The sequence below is a fragment of the Panthera onca genome, chromosome B2 (genome assembly GCF_046562875.1).
Source record: "Panthera onca isolate mPanOnc1 chromosome B2, mPanOnc1 haplotype 2, whole genome shotgun sequence".
Taxonomy (NCBI): domain Eukaryota; kingdom Metazoa; phylum Chordata; class Mammalia; order Carnivora; family Felidae; genus Panthera; species Panthera onca.
Genome location: NC_138343.1, coordinates 57149298 through 57158497, shown reverse-complemented (window position 1 = coordinate 57158497; position 9200 = coordinate 57149298).

The following is a 9200-nucleotide window of genomic DNA, read 5'->3' as shown; positions in this document are numbered from 1 at the left end:
AATAATGAATATACATCTTTAGAGCCCTTAGTCCAAAGGAATAAGTAAGAGTTCAGCTTCTATATGATCTAATGAGATCTGGATAGGTGTGACTCACTATAATTCTGTTCACACTAGAAGCCCAACCATACTGTTGATAAGACAGAGAACTTCACCAATAACTCCCATTACTTGTCAGCCAAGAATTCAGTCTGAGGGAAACAACCCATCAGTTGGTTTCTCTGACTGTGACAGCGCAAAACCTATCCTCCCCCCCCACCCCCTTTTTAACATATTTAAATACCTATTTCTTTTGCAAAGGACAGTGTTTCAGGGCAATATCTGCCAGGCTATTTTCCTAATTTGAAGTCAGTCACTAAAAAAGTTAGCATACTAAGAAAAACAGTCTTGTAAGACAAATTGTTCTGTTTTACTAGTTAGTATTTTATGACTTATTATGTTTGCTGGGATTTATTCAAGTATTAAATGCCAAATATGATTACTAGGTGCTTTTTGTCAATTTAATACATACATATTCTTCTAAGAAAGAAGCGGTTTGTTTGTTTGTTTGTTTGTTTGTTTGTTTGTTTTTAAATAGAGATCCTTCTAGTTTGTTGGCAGGGCTAGAGGCAAGAAAGCAAAATTCTCCTAGCCTTGAGAGAGCTACTGAGTCTTTCAATTGACTAGAATCAAGAAATTGTGTGTTAACTCCATAGACATTCATGGAGTGAGCTTTATGTACCATGTGTTTGGCACTGAAGATGAAGTAGTGAGGACCAACTTGGTCCCTGCCTTCATGGAATTTAGGCTAGCAGATCAAAATTTAAACCTGAACTTCTGGGTATAGCATAATAAAAAGTGTTTCTAAGCAAAAACAACCCCTCCCTAAAGATTCTGTGTTGCAAAAGAAGTATATTAGACTGCTTCTGTTGCAAAAGTGTGTTCAAATAATTTTCATGGGTAGCTATCAGCTGAATGTCATTAAAACACAGATTCAAAGAAAGCAATATATTTAAACATTAGTGATAGTTGTAGTTATGACTGATACATATGCTGTGCATGAAAATTAATACTGCCATGCTTGTTTGATAGGACTTTTTGGTGCATCTAAATACTCAAATCCATCACAGAAGTGCAGCTTAAACAGCAAGAACTTGATCGGATGAACTTCCAACTTGGTATTGAGTTGCTTAACAAGTTGCACATACAAATCAAGTTGCTCTTTACGGAGAATCTAAAATTACTGATGGTTTCTATTTGGAAAATGATTCTGCCCACCAATGCTACCTCTTGATGGATAAAAACAGTTCATTCCGACAGTGTAATCAATGCAGATCGTTTTTCTGACTATGTTTTCTTCCTTTGAAAATTTCTTTTATGCCTGCACAACATAGGCAAAGCTGTTACTAGTAACTTTTCATTTGTTGACAATAAGTGGTATCATCAATCCCAAGCATTTGTGACATATTAGATGTGAATATTACAAACTTATCACAAGAGAAAAATATTATTTGTTTGGTGACTTACTTTATTGAAATCCTTCTCACTATTCTCAGTTTTCATACGGGTTGCTTCTTAGTACTTTTTAGGTTTTGATAAGTTAAAGAGAAGCAATTTGCCTCACTTATTGCTTTGCACTCACCTGAGAGAACTAATTTCCATGATAGCATGGAAGGTACAGTTAACAGAGTTCACAAAACTAAATAGTATACTGTCCTTTTGAAATCAGGCCTTCTTGGGGTGGTCTTATTATCCTATCTGAAATATGCAAAAAAAAATTCCCAGACTCCACAGAAAGTAAAATAGGGGTGTCTGATGGGCTAGGTCGGTAGCACATGTGATCTTGATCTCAGGGTTGTGAGTTCAAGCCCCATGTTGGGTGTAGGGATTACTTAAAAATAAAATATTTTTTTAAAAGTTTATTTATTTTGAGAGAGACAGAGATAGCACAAGTGAGGAAGGGGCAGAGAGAGAGGGAGAGAGAGAATCTCAAACAAGCTCCACACTGTCCATGTGGAGCCCAAAGCAGGGCTCAAACTCACAAAACCATGAGATCATGACCTGAGTCAAAACCAAGAGTCAGACACTCAACTGACTGAGTCACCCAGGGGAACCCAAAATAAAATATTTTTTAAAAAGAAAGTAAAATAATTTTTCTAGCCCTCTCAACATTTTGTTTCTTTCACCTCTTTGTACAGTTTTCTTATGTTTTTAGGTTTTACCCAAAATAAGTGAAAGCAAACAATTTTTGAAAGCAAATAATGATATGAGAAATCTTTAGACATGTTGAAACTACAGTAGTCAAGTGGCTTTTCTACCTTACCTGTATTCACTAAGATGAGGATTCTCAAACAAGCCTGCATCAGAATCACTGGAAAGCTTGTTAAAAACACAGGTTGCTAGGCCCTATCTCCAGTATTTCTAATTTAGTAGATCTAGAGTGGTGTCTGAGTATTTGAATTTCTGAGGAGTTCTCAGGTGCAACTGCTGATCCTAGAAAATCCCTTTCAGAACCACTGCCTTAGAAAAAGCTATTTGAATGTGTAAGGAAATGGGAATGTTGACATGGATCTAGTATATGCAACCTGAACCATAGCTTCTATGGTAACCCAGAGGACCTGCCATTTACCAAGGCATTAAGAAATAGGTTGGGGAGGGGCTGATTTCAGCTGATCTCTTGGGTCATGGGATTAAGCCCCCTGTTGGGCTCTGCACTGGCAGCACGGAGCCTGCTTGGGATTCTCTCTCTCCCTTTCTCTCTGCCCTTTCCCTGCCCATGCTCTCTCCCCCTCTCTCTCTGCCGTGAGTACTCTCTCTTAAAATAAGTAAATATTTTTTAAAAATGAAGAAATAGGATGGGGATGATGACATCACTTTCTGTAATGAGCCCTGTGGTAGGTGTCTTCTGTATACAAGAAATAATATTGTGGGGGGCACAATATTATCAGTCGGTTGAGCGTCCTACTTCGGTTCAAGTCATGATCCACAGTTCTTGGGTTCAAGCCCCGCGTCAAGCTCTGTGCTGACAGCTCAGAGCCTGGAGCCTGCTTCAGATTCTGTGTCTCCCTCTCTCTCTGCCCCTCCCTGGCTCACACTCTGTCTCTTTCTCTCTCTCAAAAATAAATGAACATTAAAAAAATTTTTTTAAAGGATAAAACCAAAATAAAAAAAAAGAAATAATATTGTGGGGTACCACAAAGGAATTGGATTGGCCAACTCCAGGGGAACAATGAGATCTTGGAGAGTTAGAGGTCAGGTGACAGTGCTGGATAGATAGAGATAAAATAGGTGAAATTACTACAATAAGCCACAGGGATGAAATGGTAATTAGTATTTTGTTTCTGGGTTCTAAGGTGGTGACTAATTCATCATGGAATTCCCAGAAACAAAATGGATGGGCAGCTTACCAAGGTGCCACCTGACATATAGATATAGGTCTTCTGGCCAGAAGACATAATTCAATTCCCTGTAGTGGGATTCATGATCTCTTTCAGTTCCCAAATCTAAGCCAGTTCAGAGTCTGAGGGAGTCCTGGTCTCTTTAAGAAAGGACCTTACCACTCTTCCATCAGTGTTTATGGTGAATTTTCCTTCAAACCTTCCCGAGAGTCAGTTTAACAGTTGACTCTGCACTGAGGAAAGGAAAATACCCCAAAATTCTGGGAATTATATTAGATAATCACTCTGAACTTACACTGAAACCAGAAACCAGAAATACCATTATGGTCCTCCAGACAGGGTTTGGGTTTATGAAGGCCAGAGAATGGATGGAAGGTAAGCCTAACCCCATAAAACATTGGATCAATGTGGTAGCCAGTTTCTAAGATGGCCCTAATGATCCTTATCTCTTATTATTTATTCCCATTAGTGATCCCTTTTTATATTGTGTCAGGGTTGGTCTACATGACTAATAAAATATGGCAGAAGTGATGATATATCACTTTTGAGGTTAGATAATAAAAAAAGACTGCAGCTACCATCTTGGGCTCTGCTCTTTGGGAAACCAGCTGCCACATCTTGAGAACACCCAAGCAGCCTATAGAAAGGAAGGAAAATGAGGTGTTTAGCTAAAGCCAGAGAAATTGAGGTCAGCCAACAACCACTGACTAAACTTGGAAACAGATCCTCCAGTCTTCTGATGACTATAGACATCCTGAGCCAGAGCCACCAAGCCAAGTAGCTAAGCTACTTCTGGATTCCTGACCCACAGAAATAGTGAGATAAATGTTTGTTGTTTTAAGTTGCTAAATTTTGAGGTAATTTGTTATACAGCAATAGATATACTTAAAACAACAATACCCTACTGGGTTATCTGAAGCAACTGCCTGATAAAACGTCATTGTATCCAAATATATTTTGGCGTGCATTGCTAAATGATAATTTATCTTTTTGAAACGTACCACAATATTATTACCATACCTAAAAATTGGCAATAATTGCCTAATGTTATCCATTCAATCACTGTTCAAATTTTGCTGATTGTCTCCTGAATTTTTTCTTTAGTACTTTAGAGAGAGGGTCAGGGAGAGAGGCCAAGGAAGATAATTATTTTAAGCAGGTTCCAAGCCCAGCATGGATCCCACCTCAAGGCTCGATCCCACGACCCTGGGATCATGACCTGCACAGAAATCAAGACGCTCAACCAACTGAGCCACCCAGGGACCCCAATCTCATGAGTATTTTTTAAAATTGTTACAGATTCACATAAATTCCATGCATTGCAATTGGTTGGCTTTTTTTTTTTTTAATTTATAGATTCTCTCTCAATTACTTTCTTTTCCTTTGTAATTTATCTGTCGAAGAAATTGAATTATTTGTCCTTATTTGAATTTTCCTTATTCTGAATGCTGCCTACTGCATTCACATGGTATCATTTAACATGCTTATGTGCTTTGTTTTTTGTGTTTTGTGTAAAGTGTTAGTGATAAAGATTTGTTCAGATCAAGATTTGTTTATTCATTTATTTACTTTGGTAAGATGTCATCATAGGTACTCCTTTTAAATTCTGAACCATGTCAATATATTTAAAAATAAACATATACAATTTTAAAACCAGTTTTCTTTCTGTGAAAAAAAACCAATCATGGTGCTCGGGGCACCTGGATGGCTCGGTCAGTTGAGTGTCTGACTCTTGATTTCAGCTCAGGTCACGATCCCAGGGTGCTGGGATTGAACCCTGTGTTGGGTTCCTCGCTGAGCATGGAACCTGCTTAAAACTCCCTCTCTATCTCTTTCTCCACCCCATGACCCTGGCTTGTTCGTGGACACGTGCTCTTTCTAAAAAATAAATAAATAAAAAATAAAAAAAATTTTTTTTAAATCCTTAAGAAAGAAAAGCAATCACGTTGCTCAAGTAAAGCATAGCCTGAAACTTCTCCAATTTATTTGCAGACACTGATTAAGCATGATTTCATTTAAAAAAGGTGAGATTTGCTTGCCAATCCTTAGAGAGCTGGTCTATTGAAAGTTATGATGCTAGGGGTGCCTGGTTGTCTCAGTTGGGAAGGCATGTAAATCTAGATCTTAGGGTTGGGAGTTTGGGGCCCATGTTGAGTGTAGAAGTTACTAAAAAAAGGAAAGAAACTTGAAAAAAAAGAAAGCTATGATGCTAATGAGTGATACGGTAAATAAGCCAATACTTTAGATTTGATAGATTTCTGGAGTGTGCCTTTCAGGACAAATATTCTTCCTCTCCCCCTCTTTTTTTATTTTTTATAAGTGTTTATACATTTGTAAAAGAAAGAGGGTAAGTGGGAGAGGGGCAGAGAAAGAGGGGAACAGAGGTTCCGAAATGGGCTCCCCTGACAGCAGCAAGCCCAACTCAGAGCTTGAACCCACAAACTGTGAGATCATGACCTGAGCTGAAGTCAGATGTTCAACCGACTGAGCCACCCAGGCGCTCCTCAAGAACTAATATTCTTAGTAGCTGGATTTGATCCTAAAATGAAGGGTCCTATGTGTTTTCTTTTCTTCAAGTCACCTGCATATCAGAACACACAATTTCTTACAAAGTTATACTTTTTTATTTTCTTTCTGTGAGTCTTAACAAAAGTATATGTGGCAAATATATAGTCTGAGATCAATATCATGGTCTGAGATCAATATCAACCTCAGAACGCCTTTAGCATATATGTGGCAAATATATGGTCTGAGATCAATATCAACCTCAGAACGCCTTTAGCATTCTATGGTTTATTTAACTGGAATATCTTGTCAAATCTTTGACAAGACTAAATGAAATTTCTAGAAATCACTTAATATTTTTCCTGATAAGGGATGTGTATGTTTATTTAGATTTTTTAAAATGTTATGTGCCCCTCAGAGGAACAGTTATTTCTTGAGCCCTGTGAAATATAGTTTGGTAGTGAATTCAAGATGGATTTACCTCAAGTAACTAAGGAATGGAAGAATAGCTGCCCTATTTATTGTCTTTCCTAGAGTTAATCAAAATGGAACATATGTATCAAATAACATATAAAATATGGTAGTGCTTAAAAATTTTATGTGATGCAAATGATAGAGATTTTAGTCATATTTCTGTCTATTCTATAGATAATCGTTAAATGAAATAATTTAGATAGTAAAAAAAATACCAAAAAAACCTCACAAAAAACAAAAAACAAAACCTGGAGTGCCTGGCTGAGCATACAACTCTTGATTGAACTTGGGGTTGTGAGTTCAAGCTCCATGTGGGTGTAAAGATTACTTACAATAAATAATATTTTTAAAAATCCTAAGACACTCTTGATTGCCTGTCCTACAGCCACTTCTGTGAACTTCCCTGTACAGAACTCTTTTTTTTGTTTGTTTGTTGTGCAACAGCTCCAGAGAATGAATCGTGTTTGATCTAAGCCATGGGAGAATTTTACAAATACCAGGGCACAACCCCAGAGCAATTAAATCAAAATCTGTGCAAGTTGGGCACAGGTGAAGATATGTTCTAAAAGCTTCCCAGGTTATCCTTATATGCAGACAGGAAGTAGGGCCACAGGGCTAAACCAATTATGGCAATCCAGTCTCTTTGTCAGTGGCCAGAGGAAGATGTGTAAACGCTGTTTTGTCTGAAGAGACTTAAGGAAGATTCTGCTAAGGGCTTCTGGTAAAATTTTTCCCTGAAATAGGATAAGAAGATAAAAAGAAAGATTTTTACGTGCCAATACTCCTGCTACTTGCTTGTGGCAATGTCATGTGAGAGCATAATGGTTGGTTGGTGGCCATTTGCAGCCATGAGGAAAGATATTATTGAAACAATAAAGACAACAGAGCAGAAAGATCAAAAGATTCCAAGTGTATCAGTAGGAAAACAGAGGCAGTGTGAATATAATGAGGATTGGGTATTAATTATAAGAAACCCGACTTTACACAAATAGAAGAGTTTCAAAAGTAAAGGTTTGGTAAGGGAGTCAGAGAATCAGAAAAAGAGATAAGGTGTGAGTGGACAGATTGGAGAGAAATCCAACAAAGCAAGTTCAATTGCTTGCCAAGTGAGACTGCACAGGGAGAACTCACAGAGAAGTCTCTTCAACTTGTCAGCCTATAGGAAATAGTAGCGTTTGTGTAACTATCACCTCTGGGTCTGCAGCTGTGTCCAGTGGTGGGTCAGGGGCTGCTATTGGTTAGTAGGGCCAGTAGGTGGCAAAAGAGGCAAGACACTGATTGGGGATTTAAAAAAAAAAAAAAAAAAAAGACAAGGTAGGACTCACTAGGTACCTCTACCATCACCGATTCTGACAGCAATGACCTGAGCTTAATGGTTTCAGTTCCATGCACTTTGATACAAACTCTGCTTTTGTCCAATGGAATTAGTTTTGCTGATTGTTTCCTTAGCCGTGCAGAAGCTTTTCATATTGATGAGGTACCAATAGTTCACTTTTGCTTATGTTTCCCTTGCCTCTGGAGACGTGTTGAGTAAGAAGTTGCTGCAGCCGAGGTCAAAGAGGTTTTGCTTGCTTTCTCCTCTAGGATTTTGATGGCTTCCTGTCTTATGTTTAGGTCTTTCATCCATTTTGAGTTTATTTTTGTGTACAGTGTAAGAAAGTGGTCCAGGTTCATTCTTCTGCATGTCTATGTCCAGTTTTCTCAGCACCATTTGCTGAAGAGACTGTCTTTATTCCATTGGATATTCTTTCCTGCTTTGTCAAAGGTTAGTTGGCCATATGTCTGTGGGTTCATTTCTGGGTTCTCAATTCTGTTCCATTGATCTAAGTGTCTGTTTTTGTGTCAGTACCATACTGTCTTGATGATTACAGCTTTGTAATATATCTTGAAGTTCGGAATTGTGATGCCTCCAGCTTCTGTTTTCTTTTTCAGGATTGCTTTGGTTATTAAGGGTCTTTTCTGGTTCCATACAAATTTTAGGATTGCTTGTTCTGGCTCTGTGAAGAATGCTGGTGTTATTTTGATAAGGATTGCATTGAATATGTAGATTGCTTTGGGTAGTATCGACATTTTAACATTATTTGTTCTTCTAATCCATGAGCATAGAATATTTTTCCATTGTTTTGTGTCTTCTTCAATTTCTTTCATAAGCTTTCTATAGTTTTCAGTGTATACAATTTTCATCTCTTTGGTTAGGTTTATTTTATGGTTTTGGTGCAACTGTAAATGGGATTGATTCCTTGATTTCTCTTTCTGCTGCTTCATTATTGGTGTATTGAAATGCAACCGATTTCTGTTTTGGGTTTTCCATACAGAGTATCATGTTGTCTTCAAAGAGTGAAAGTTTGACTTCCTCTTTGCCTATTTGGATGCCTTTTATTTCTTTGTGATTGCTGAGGCTAGGACTTCCAATACAATATGAATAATAGTGGTGAGAGTGGACATCCTTGTCGTTTTCCTGACCTTTGGGGGAAAGCTCTCAATTTTTCCCCATTGAGGATGATATTAGCAGTGGGTCTTTGGTATATGGCTTTTATGATCTTGAGGTATGATCCTTCTATCCCTACTTTCTTGAGGGTTTTTATCAAAAAAGGATGATATATTTTGTCAAATTCTTTCTCTGCATCTGTTGAGAGAATCGTGGTTCTTGTCTTTTCTTTTATTGATGTGATGCACACATTGATTGATTTGCAGATATTGAACCAGCCTTGCATCCCAGGTATAAATCCCACTTGGTCGTGGTGAATAATCCTTTTAATGTATTGTTGGAACCGGTTGGCTAGTATCTTGTTGAGAATTTTTGCATACATGTTCATCAGTGAAATTGGTCTATAGTTCTCCTTT